The 13,108-nt window shown below is 39.6% G+C and overlaps 1 protein-coding gene across 4 annotated transcripts in view; it reads right to left on the bottom strand.

The window, feature by feature from the left end:
* Nucleotides 1-13,108, bottom strand: part of TENM4 (teneurin transmembrane protein 4) — a 917,609-nt gene that overhangs the window by 394,773 nt on the left and 509,728 nt on the right. For all 4 annotated transcript variants that reach the window (XM_085066138.1, XM_085066148.1, XM_085066158.1 and 1 more), the window contains one exon: nucleotides 1,453-1,550. The gene's annotated coding sequence lies outside the window, so the exon portion shown is untranslated. The remainder of the gene's footprint in view (nucleotides 1-1,452; nucleotides 1,551-13,108) is intronic.

Raw genomic sequence — 13,108 nt, 5'->3', positions numbered from 1 at the left:
AGAATGAAGTCCAGGACATAACTCATCGGCAGAACTATCATGCTTTAGGGACTGCCAGTATCTGTGTAGTGCTGGTGTTCACTAATCACTTTCATTCTGTCTTGCAAGTACACATAATTCTGCATCAATTTAAATATCACTTTATATTCATGGCTTTGACTTTTAGAACTCCTCCTACTGTACTTGTAGCTTTAGCATTGACAGATATTTCTTTCTCTCCATTCATCACTCATGTCAAGACTTTCCAGGCTGAGGTGAGCACTTCCTGCTTCTTTACAGTGCAGGAGCCATAGATGTCGCAGCCCTTCACTTCCAGGTGAAAAACGATTAAAGATCATCCCTCAGCAACCTTCTCTAAGAAAGTGGGTTTTATTAGAAAGGTGACTAGACAATCTCCAGTGGTCCCTGCCAACCTCAGCTATTCCATGATGCTTTGATTCAAGCTTCTGCTTCTCTACCATTTCCTTGTAATTTTCTGTGTACTGAACAGCCCCAGCTTTGCTTTCCTTCCATTTGAGATGTCCCAGCAATGTCTCCAAGCAACCTTCCTGCTTGATCACTGTGGACAATGCCACCATCCTGTCACATGCCTCTAACCTTGATATCATCTTCAATTCATACTCCTCTCCCAGATGCCACTTCCCAGTCACACTGGAGCCAAACACACATTCCAAGAATGTTCTATGTATCATACTTCAGATAATGCCTTTCCTTGCTCTCTACCCATCTACCTAAATCTCTTATCTCAGACCTTCTCATTGAACATATTAATTTCTGCAGAATCCCTTTCTCTCACTTACAGCACAGATGTAAATTTGCCCTTATGATATTTCCTGGATACAAAGACCATTTTTTGCAGATATAGCATTGATTTCTCTCCCCCATTTCTATCAAAACTAGGCTGCCTGCATCCAATCAACCCACGCAGTAATTTTTCCACAGTCCATGCACTGGATTTTCAAATGAGTGCTTTTGTATTTTCTTCCATGTTGCTCTCCATAAACATATATTCAATTACCTTGTTACTGCCTTTCTTTCTCTGTAGCATTATCTAAAAATCCCTGACAAGGACTGGGCTGCAGGTGTGCTATTAGCATTGCCTGTCATACTGACCAACACTTTCTTATTACCTCCAGAGTCTCCTCTGCCTGTCACTATGCACAGATCTTGATTTCCACTAAGATGTATGTCATTTCATGCAGAGAATGTCTATGTTTCTAGAGTTCCTGGCACAGCAAAAATGCATCCATAACTGGGACTGTGATGCAAATTATCCTTGTCAGCTAATAAAAATAGATACGAGTCAATAACAGACACATTCTAGAGAAATTAGAGAAATTCCTCATGACTCCAGTTAGAAAAATCTGCTCAAGAAACATTACAACTATCACAATTTCATTTTAAACAACAAAACATAATTTAAAAATTCCACATGCTGGAATTAACACTTACTTTTTGTAGTTGCCTTCCTAGAAATATCTAAGAACAATCCATCAAATGCTTCTTGTAGGATACTGTTTTAGCCTAGACATGCATTGTTCTCAGTCTACCTGAAAAATACAGAGACATTAAAAAAAAAATCAGCCTTTTGTTCAGTGATTTTTAACTTATTTGCTATAAAAAAGGGAATTAAAAAGAACTACTAACCATTAGATAGGGTACCTTAAACAGTCATGTGTGCATATGTGGTTCCTGCTGTAATATCACATCAGCATTACTAGGGTATGCTTAGTCACCTCCTGGAAATAAATGCATTTGGTAATACAAACAAGGTTTTCAGTATAGCATTCAGAATGAAATCGCTGTCCTTGACCAACTGTGCAAACATCAATTCCTTTGCCAAAAGAGTAATTCATCAATTCCTCTATTGTAGGTTAAGGGTTTCTAGTTAACTCAGCAGTTGTTCCTTTCCTGTTCTGTGATTTTTGCAGGCTTCAGAAGGTGAAGGAAGTTTTTTTTTTATTTATGTGATTGCACCAAATACCTCCTTCCTTAAGTCTTCTTCCTTTGTTAGAGTGAAATGACAGATCTTACAGAGATGCCTGTTGCTGTTTCCACTCACATCAGTAAATTATGTCCTATCTGAGTTGTGTGTAGCATTGAAGAGCCCCAGTTTAAAAGAAATGATGCATGTGTGACAAACCTGTCACACCATAAGTAGGAGGTTCAAAGACAGAGTTTAACAGCACCAGGGCTCCTCTGCTGCCTCTCATTAGCTAATTAGTCTCAAGTCCCCTCTCTTAGCTCCTTCCTTGTCTCAGGGAGACAAAATCCCATAGAGACTGGGGAGATGGAGGAGAGAACACAGCAACAAGGTGTGTGTAGTTTCCCTGAGAGCCATATCTACCAGATCCATCATCTTTCCCAGGCTACCCATTTTGTTTGATATGCATCTATTTTACATGCATTCTGGTGCACAAGGGCTTGCAGAATTGGAAAAAAAAAACTAGAACACTGAATGATGTGGTGGCATGCTCTTAGGGAAGTGGGATTCCACATCTTTCCTTGGCAACTTGTTTCTGCATATATGGTCCAAAAGTACATTAACCTTTCAATCTTGCCAATCGCAAATTAATTTTGAGTCCAAGCTGTCTACTGAAAAGGTGCAAAGGCCACCTTTAAATAGCTGCTCTGCTACATTGCCCTTTACTCCATGGTCCACATCCTTTGTCTTCCTCCCATTAATTCTGCTTCTTGAAGAACCCTCCTTGCTGCTGATTGTGTCCTCGTACAGATTATCTCTCCTCCACATGCATTTTTCAAAGCTGCATCTCATTTTGTCATTTCCTGCCTAAGGTTTCTAGCCTATCTTTGCTGATTTATGCAGTGCCTCCCAATTTGGATCATTTGTGATTTTAATTAACATGTACTCTTTTCCTGTCTTTTGGCTAATGAATGAAGATATTTAAAGAAGACTGGACTCAAGACTGCTCCCTGATGTTCCCCCACTAGAGAACTCATGTGATTCAACACATTTTCATTTATTATCTCACTTTGCTAATGGCCCTGTGGATGGTTTTTAATCAACATCACAGGGTTCTTATCTAAGCCAATCTGAATTAATTTTGTGAGTCTCCTCTCTTGCTGATGCTCACTTCAAATAGACAGAAAACAAAAGCAGAAGAGGCCTTCACTCACCAGAATGCTTTTCTGTAAGATCTGGAAATGAGGAGGAAGTGAGTATAAATTGTTCTTTCTCTTCTCTTGGGACTCTGGTAGACTTTGGGTCCCCCATCACCATAACACCTATACTCCTCCTGATTTTCAATATATGTATTTTTAAAGTGTTTGTCAAGGCAGGGAAATGTTATTATTCCCACTCTGGAGAATAACCTCCTCCACAGAAATATAAGGAGGTGGTCTGCTCTGTTCCTTTAGCAGTCATGATTAGAAAAAGAGGGTTTAAGGTTGTTCTTGCATTTACACCTGTCTTCTAGAAGTTACTGTGAGATACCTGCCTTTGTATCTCTGAGATGATCAAATGCACCATCAAAGTGATTTCATCTCTTAAACAAAATAACCCAACCAGCCAACCAACCAACCAACCAACCAATCCCAACCCAACCCGAATAAAACAACCCAAACCCCTAAATGTCAGTACATCTATATTTATATCATGACCTCAATGCCATTTTGAAAGAATGAGCCCAAATAATGTAAAGTGATTTAGAAAAAGTGAGACTCAGGTACTCAGAACACATAACTGCTTAATCCAGACCACAGGGTATAGAATAAGACTGATAGCTGTATCTGTTGGATCTGGTCCTGAAAGTTATTTCACCTCCTTCTCACTCAGCTGGGTTTTGAAATATTTCTGAAGTTCTGGACTAAAATGTTTTCCTTGATGTTATACAGGATGTTTATACTGGATTTGAATTCAGATCTGCGAAGTCTGAAATGTGTTCCCCACCTAAGAACTCTTTCCTATCAAGAAGGTAATTATGTGATGTGATGGACTTCTCAGCTCCAGTCACTGCTCTACATTCCCCAAAAAGTAGGATCCCCCTGACTACATGCACAGCATCCTCCACTGTCACCTCCTGATAAACAGTTTTAATATGGTAGTTACATTCATTTTGGATGAAAATTAAAAACACCTTCCTGCTACAGCAAAAAGGCGTTTGTAGCATGGACTTATTTACGTGGGTTATTTATTTTCTGAAATATTAATTGATGTTTCTGAACGAGCTCTGAAATATTCTCAAGAACTTCAAGTTTATGTGGTTTTTAATAAAAGCCAGCAGGATTTTTTAAACATTACTATTATCCCCTCTTCCCTCCCACCCTCTTCATAAATCAAAACTCGTGGGGAAAAAACAAACAAGCAACACCCTACCACCCCCATTAAAAAGGGGGAAAAAAAAAGGGAAGAAAAACAATGAAAAAAGAAAGAGACCAAATATTTCCAGAAGCATCAGCAATCATAAAGAAACTAATCACAGGCTAAGAAATGATCCAAGGGAGCGCAGAGGGAGGTAACAATATGAAGAAGACAATTTAGAAAATATTTGCAGGAGCAAAATTTATAAATACTCATTATATTTTTTAAACACATGTCCAAATTAATATGTGTTCTTGCTTCTTCCTTTCCCATTAATACATTTAGTGCAAAAAGATATGTAGGATAAAATATTGTCACCAATATTCTCCTCCTATTAGGAAATAATTACACAGTTTTTTTCACTCCAAACTTTTAAACACGGCCCAGTTGGAAATGAATTGCCTTTGACTTGCTAAAAATAAGCATAAGAAACTTAATCTAAGTCCATCACCAATGCAATTTATACTCTACACCGCTTCTGTAATGTGCAATTAGCAGTGCATTGCAATAATTTATCATTGGTTTAAAAACCTAAAAGTCCAATCCTTACAGCAAAATGGGAAGCTATATGCCAGAAATATTATTCTGGTTTATATTAGTTCAGTTATTTTACCTTTTGTGCACATCCATCTATCCATACAACATGAATGCTCCACTGAGAAGGATGCTGAGTACTGAACCTTTGGCTCAATATGAAATACAAACTCTGAAGCATAGCTGCAATAATACTTCCATTTGCATTATTATGATTAACATTCCTCTGAATAGGAAGCATCCAGTAATATTAATTGCAGAAATAGTGAGATTCCAATTGTCATAAATCACTGTGCAGTGTAAAGCAAGCTCTCAGAAAACAGCACAGAAAAACTCTTTTTTTGTGGGTTTTTTTTGAGTTCACTTCAACCTCATTTTCACCAGGCTTTTTCATTTGTGTCCATTGACAAGACAGTAATTATGCTTTTCTCTTGATTAACACATTCTGTTCAGTAAGGTCCCAAACAGCTTTCACATGAAAGGTTGAATCCAACCGAGCATGTTTTTTCTCATTAAAGACTTAGCATTCACCCACAGTTAATTTATCACAGAGATACTTCCTGTCTCACAGGAAGGAGAGCAGCCTTGAAGCAAATATTTTTGGTCTGATCACAAGTTTTCTCCACAAAAGTTGAAATGAATGCCCTTTCAAAGATGATGATTGTTGAATTCATTTAAGAAGTGAAAATATGGGAGGGGAAAGGGTACAGAGGTTCTCTACTAAAGCACAAGGACAGATTTTGTCTTACTTGAAACAATATCATCACTAAATAAACCTTATTGAAATTTCATTTATATATTTATATATTTGTATCAAGCCAACATTTTTCCTTCACTGCCATTTCTTTCTTCCACAGTTAGCAAAACTGTCAATATTCATTGATTCATCAAAGCAAGCAACCCTGACATTTGGTGCATCAGCTTTCATTTGTAACAGGCATACAATGCAATGATTTATTTTGATGTATTACATTGTACCCTAAAGAGCATCCAAAAATAAAAATGCTTTCATTATAATTGTTGTGAAAACAAGGCATCTGCATCAGGGACCACACACAAGGAAAGAAAAATTTCTTGCCACCTGTGCTCTTTAATCCAGACTTTTGATGGTTGGATTGCTTTGGAGTTTGCTTGCTTAGGGGGTTTTCAGATTTGTTTTATCATATATTCAAAAAGCAAGTGAGAGGTGTAAGTGGTGTTCAGTGCTGGAAAGAGTGCTTTTCCTATCTAGTGTTCTGCTTTGATTAACTCACAGTAGGTGAGATGTCCCTGAATTAGTGTGGTATCAGCTGAGTTCCTAATGACAGTGCCCACCTTGCAGGAAAGTGCCTTTCCTGAGGTGGCAATTAGTGCCAACCTCAAAGACACTAGAAATGGTTGTAGATGGCCTGGCTGCCTGGCTGCCCGTGGGAGGGTGAGGAAAGATCATGGACAAATCAACTGGTTGTTGCCCTCACCAAGGACATTCACACTAACTTGCACTTCTGGCTAAGAATACTTTAGTCCCCATCTCTAGGCCTGACTGGAAGATCCCAAAAAGCAGCTATGCATTTTCATGTAGTAAACATGTTCCAACTCCAAATAATGCTTTTTGCAGATATTGACCATTAAGCACAAGTTTAAGTCTCACTGGGGACAGCAGAGTTTCAACAAGTGTTCCCTCAGAGGGCTGTGGCTGAATGGGGACTGTCTAATGAGCTGGAGACACTTAGGATCAGGATTAAATTCATATATGCCTAGATATACTGTTTGCTGCTGCTTCTGATTGTGTCTGTGCTGCACATTCTCTCCAGCTCCTCTTCCATGATCATCCTGTGCTGTAAGTGATGATTGGGGGTTTGCTGTCTGACACGGCAGAGAAGTGGAGTGAGGCAGGAAGCAGAGACAGCGCGAGCAGAAATGAGAGGAAAATCATCCTCCCAAATGAAGCCCTGCTCACAGGACAACATATCATTATTTTGTTCCCCCATGGAGAACAGAAAGGCATGGCTGATGTATTTGGAGATCATAGGCATGTTCCAAAAGGCAGCAAATGAAAACAGAAGAGAATCTGTTCGGGTTATGCAGAGCTAAAGGACACCTTTCTGTAAGATGACATTTTGCTTTGATGTGACTGAAGCCCAACCACCACCACAACCTCCTCAGTCTGCACAACTCCCTGAAAGGAGGCTGTAGCGAGGTGTAGATTGGGCTCTTCTCCCAGGTAAAAAGCAACAGCACCAGAGGAAATGGCCTCAAATTGCGCCAGGGGAGGTTTAGATTGAATATTAGGGAAAATCTCTTCACTGAAAGAGCTGTCAGGCACTAGAACAAGCTGCCCAGGGAAGTGGGCAATTTTTTACTTCATCAGCCAGAATGGTGCCCAGTGGAGTGAGTGTTTTGCACATCCCAGTCTGTTCCAGTTCTGCTGTAAGGACAATTTCACTGTATTTTGTCTCTTATGTTTTTCTGGCTTTGTTTGGTTGGGGTTTTTTTGGTTATTTTTTCTTTAAGAAGGGTGAAGCTGTTTTTGAAGTAGCTTATAGAGTAGGTTAAAAAAAGGTTGCACAGTGGAGGCATCTCAGAATTAAGATAATTTTCTCTGTGTGTAGTAATTTCAAATAAAAAAATTGGATTTCTAGGAAATGGTAGCACAAGTAAAGGATGTAGAATGCGTCCTGTTGGGTTTTGACAGAATTACATTTTAATGTTCATCAATGAATTGCAGTCTCGTGCCCTTTGTGTACCAAGCTCTTCTTTCTCACTTGTGGCAAGATCACCAGATATGCTTTATGCAAAAAATTAGCTTTCATGTTCTACTTTTAACTGTGCCATATCTAAGTCTCATTTTCTTGCATATGCTTTGGTCATCACAGATTTATCTCAACTAACTTCAGACATTGGCATAGCAGAAATTAAAGAGCTATCAGCCTAGACTAAGTTAGATGTCCAGTTTTAGTTGCAGGAGTTACCAGTCAGTGAGTCTCACCCCAAGCTATGTTTTCTCAGTGCAAACGAATAACCACTCCACCAGTCATCAGTTTTAATGGTGCACTGACAAAGGCTAAGCAGAATTTCAGTGATGACACTGTTCAAAATATTGCAGTTGACCACAATAATAAATTTGGTAAACAAATTATTTTATCACGCCAGAAGAACTCAAGGACAAAATATCCAGTTTTGGCCAACTGAAACAAAGGAACAGGGTATTTCCATCATCCTGAAAATTTACAACCTGAATTGAGTTGCTTCTGTTGTGGAAATTTCACTCACTGGACTTAGATTTCAGGTAGACAAAGAAATTGTATCAAAATGCAGCAACTTCGCTCTCTCAGAGAAATGGGCCCTATATTTGCAGAGTTTAAAATTAACACACGCATACTACTATGAGGATAGAGAGGCACTGGAAAAGGCTGTCCAGAGAAGTTGTAGTTTCCTCCTTCCTGGAAGTGCTCCAAGCCAGGTTGGTTGGGGCTTTGAGCAACCTGATCTAGGGGAAGGCATCCCTGCCCATGGCAGCGGGGCTGAGACTAGATGATCTGCATGGTTCCTTTCAAATCACAACATTTTGTGATTCAATACCCATCTGACCAAGGCTTGCAAAACTTTTTAGAAAGCCATCAATTCTTGCACATGTGAAAGCTTTCTTTGGATCTTACTGCAAAATTTGCTTTGACATGCTCATAATCCATATAGCAAAATTCAAAGCATTAAAATATGCCTTTTGTGCAATAATATTTCCAAACTAAATATTTTCCTGATCTACTGTGAAAAAAGGAAAGTCTTCTTTGGCTTCTGAATCATTTTTTCATCTACTCTTTTATCTGTGGGAAAAATATTTTTTCTGTTGGGTTCATTTCGCAAGTAAAAACATTTCTTCTGGCCTATTTGAACTGCATATTTAAAATGTCATTGTAAAAGAGAGAGTTTCTGTATTGCCTAGAAAAGTATCACAGTATGCTTCCCAGCTCACAACAGATGTTTTTATAATTGTTGGTTGATGCTGTAGAGGCTTCAGGTATTTCAGCACAGCCTTGACCAGCTATAAAACATAATTTGACCACCAATACACTTTTCGTTAAAGCTGTTAAATGGAAGGAATAGTCTTTCCCTTTATCCATTGCTGATCTATAATCCAAAATCCTTACAAAGCTCTGAAAGGATGGGTAATTGCTGCCCCTGCTTTTTTGCCAGTGGGTAGGTAAGCTGACATTGAGAAGTTTAGAGGAGCACAGCTATTGAGCTCAAGGATGAGAAACTTGACCCTAATAAAGGCTGGAAATTGTGGACTAAGCTATATGGACTCCACGTTTCTTGCAAACTATGAATACTCCTGCATCTCACCTTACAGATCCAATCTGGTCATTTTGTAAGTTATTTGTACATCTGAACTTTGACACATTCTGGCTTGGAAATGCTGAGGAGTGTTGAGACTTTCTTGCAATGTTTTTATTTTGCTTGCCACTGATAGCACTTTCTCCACAAAAACTCCACTGAAACATCTTTGTTGGCAAGTTTCTTAAGAGTAGAATACAAAATGCCAGACATCAATGATTAACAAGATGTACAAAGTGAAAGTTCCCACTATAACCATTGCAGCAAATTAACGGTACACAAAACGGTTATTAAAAAATCTTAGAACATATTTTTAAAAGCTGTTTTCTCAGAAAGTAAAAAATTATGTAGCTGCTGGAATGGATCAACATGTAGACTTGGTTAGATAATTCCACACTACTTGGGATCCTGAAATATTCTTCTGAACCCATTCCTTAATCTGTAATTGATTTACTGGTGTAAATCAACTGGTTGTTGCATTAATAGTAACAGTACTATGCAAACAGAGAGCAAGGACACTGCTGAATCTGAGTGCTTCTGTGTTGGGAGGATGTGCTCCTCACCATTGTCTCCTCATTTCCCAGGGTGTCACCCTGCTGGGGAGGGTGTCAAGAAAGATACACTCAAGGTGGATCATGTAGGGACTTCTGATTCCCTCTCCTGTGCCTCCAGCTCAATGGGATCACACCCCAAGACACAACAGGCCCAAAGAGGAATGGGCAGGGGTTTATCTTTAGGAGGTCTAACCATGGGTGCTTCTGACCCTGAGAGATGTCACCACCTCTGTCAGGCATCTTCTGGGATGGTGGGTCTGACAGGACACTTAAGAAAGATGTGCACCTTTCCAATCAGCAAAGAAAGGCCAGGTTGGATGTCCTGGAACATCCCAAATGAATCAAATCTTTAATCCATCAGAGAATATATTCCTAGCTGTATCCTACCTCTGCAGACATGTTATGTCTACCCCACTGCTGAATGCTTGGTAGTCCATCCTGCTGGCCCTCATGATGAGGCAAATGTAGGCATGCTGTGATGCCCTCTCTGGAAACCAGGGAAGAATTTACCTCCTGCATTCAGGCAGCATACTGACATTTGAATGGCTTTAACGAGGGTCCCCACTGCAAGGGAGCAATCAAGGTTAGAGCTATGAAAAGGTTTTCATTTGTGATGACAGGAGAGGTCTGTGGCCTCTGAATGCCCTTCTCTCCCTGCTTTGCCTATTCTGAAAAACCAGGGTGAATAATTTGGAAAATCCCAAGAATGAGGTGGTATTAAAAAAGGTCAAAGCATACACTTTTATTTATGTGTCTGGACATACACACACAAAAATGTATTTACATATATATACATACACACACACACACACACACACACATATATGCATGCAGTGAAATTTTCTGTTATCAAAAGAACTACAAACAGCATATGAGGGCTGAACAGCTGGAGCTAGATTGGTATATTGTACTGTACTGCAGTGACTCAGCACAGGGGCATTTTATTTCCTCTCAGAGCCAAGATGTCTCTCCTTCTCAACTGGAAAGACTGGGGCAGCTGATCTGCCTTTATTTTTTACAGAGTACCCATGATGATATTTTATAAGAAAAATGCTACAGTTCAGAATTGCAGCCTTTTCCTCAATTTCCCTTAGAATAAATAAAAAATGGGGATTCAGAAGAATTCAAACCTCACAATATTCACACTCGAATGCAAAAATCCCATTCAGTACCTAACTCTGCCAGAAACAACTTCTGTCATGTGCTGGGACAGCAAGAAGGAACCTGTTTAATGAGATGCCATAACAGCCCTTCCATCTGACTTGTCACAAATATCTTTACTGTTTTGTTTGTATTAGGAAAACATCACTGAATTCAGAAATGGTGCACTGAATTATTTTTTATCATCAGCCTTACTATCATCCCATCCCTGCCCAGTTGATAACGTCTGTAAAAAAAATTTCTTCTCCTGTAGAAAATCTGGAATTCTCTCACAGCCATAGCCCCCCTACCCAGGCTACCTCTCAGGACAGTATATTGTACAACTGACATTAAGTTTTGACTTGAGCTACTCTTCCTTGTTTAATTATCAAGGAGGGTGGCAAGCTAATGCAAGCACCTTGAGTAAATTGATGGGATTTTTCCCTGCACAATAGAAGTTGAATAAAAGCAGAGGATCCTTATGCATCCCTCTTGCTCAGCTCCCGGGACTACATCCTTCCTGCTGCTGCATAGTGTAGATTGGTATTTTACTTCTTATCAGTAGATCTCCATCATTCTAAATGAGAACAACGATCCTTCAGACCTGGTTTTGTAAAGCAAACCTATATCCATAGGAGCAATTAGTCCCCTGCTGTGAGTTTAGACATGCCAGCTACACTGCAGCTGCTGTCTGTTGCCAGCACTAAATTTTCCTTAGTAGTGGATCAACGTGTTTAAACACTTTGATCTTCTTTATCTCAGCCAGGAGATTTGAAAGCCTCCTGGTTGAACAAGTTTTCTTTCGGGTGAAACTCCATCTCATCCACCATTTCAGTGCTGACCTGAAACATTTGTGCTTTATTTACTGGAGAGGCACCGTCTTTTGAAATGGCTTCTCACATCCTCTCAGGAAGAATTTTGTTTCATTCCCCCCCTAACACTGAGCTGAAGTAACGGTACTTCAAACAGCAGATAAGAGGCACAAAGGGGACTCAGTCTTCTACGCAGCAATTCAGAACCATCTTAATCTCCGTCACACACTTTCTGATTTTCTTTTTAATCTCCCACAGCACAGTGTGCACTAAACACAGCTGAGAACTTGCTATTTAAGCTGCCTTATTACTGTTACGCTATGAAAGCTTAACTCCTCTTTGGAATAGATGAGCACAAATGAACTAACGCAAGGGAACAGGCACCTTAGATGTGGGTACAGCAGAGCAGATGATGGGAGATAAGAAGCAGTGTCAGGTTGAGGTTTATTCTGTTTTCTCACTTCTCAAGGAGCCACAAGTGAACCATTAGTGATGTGAAACTGCTGAGCAGGGAAAAGTACAGGGTGACTGTAAGGCTTGTTCCTCCAACCACAGCAGAATTCCTGATTTTCCTACTCAAACTAGCTCTTTGCCTCTTTGCCCACTGTATGGTTGTTACAACTGTGAATGGGCAATCAAGATCAAATCTCATTAATGAAATTACTTATCTGAGATTTGGACTGAAGATTGATTTACCACTAAACTGACTAAATTTACTTTCATATTAAATGTTACCTCCTGTGATAAACACAAGAGTTACACTGCTTGTAAAGCTGATGGAAAGAGGCAAAGAACAAACCTTACTGCATCCTTTCAGTACTTAAAGGGGGCTTATATGAAAGATGGAGACAGACTTTAGTAAGGCCTGCAGTGATAGGACAAAGGGTAATGGATCTAAATTAAAAGACAGTAAATATAGAGTAGGTAGAAAGAGGTTTTTACAGTGAGGTAAGACACTGGCACAGGTTGCCCACACAGGTGGTGAAAGTCCCACCCCTGGAAACACACAAGGTCAGAATGACAAGGCTCTGACCAGCCTGGTCTGGTGGAAGGTGTCCTTGCCCATCGCAGGGGGGTAGAACTAGATGACCTTTAAAGGTCCCTTCCAGCCCAAACCATTCTGTGATCCAGTGATTCCAGAAGGAGCCCAGAGAGTTAAACTGATATTAAAACTTTCTGAATATTAGGGCCATATTAAAATGGCTGTGCTCCTATCAAAATACTTGTTCAGAAACGCAGACAAAGCATTTTCCTTCACTTCAGTATTTAGTGCTGGCAGTGACACAGAAATTTAGAATAAACAATATAATTGGAGACTTTTTTTCATAAGGGCTTGCTCCCTAGGCATGATTTTAATACCACAGACAATCAGAAGAGTTGATAGAGAGACAGATAACTGAGTCAAAACTTAGGTGAATTTTGTTTCTGCTGCA

Source organism: Lichenostomus cassidix, chromosome 1, assembly GCF_008360975.1.
Source record: "Lichenostomus cassidix isolate B80296 chromosome 1, HeHo_3.0, whole genome shotgun sequence".
Lineage (NCBI taxonomy): Eukaryota > Metazoa > Chordata > Aves > Passeriformes > Meliphagidae > Lichenostomus > Lichenostomus cassidix.
Note: the sequence above shows the minus strand (reverse complement) of the source record. Positions and strands in the feature narration are given on the sequence as shown.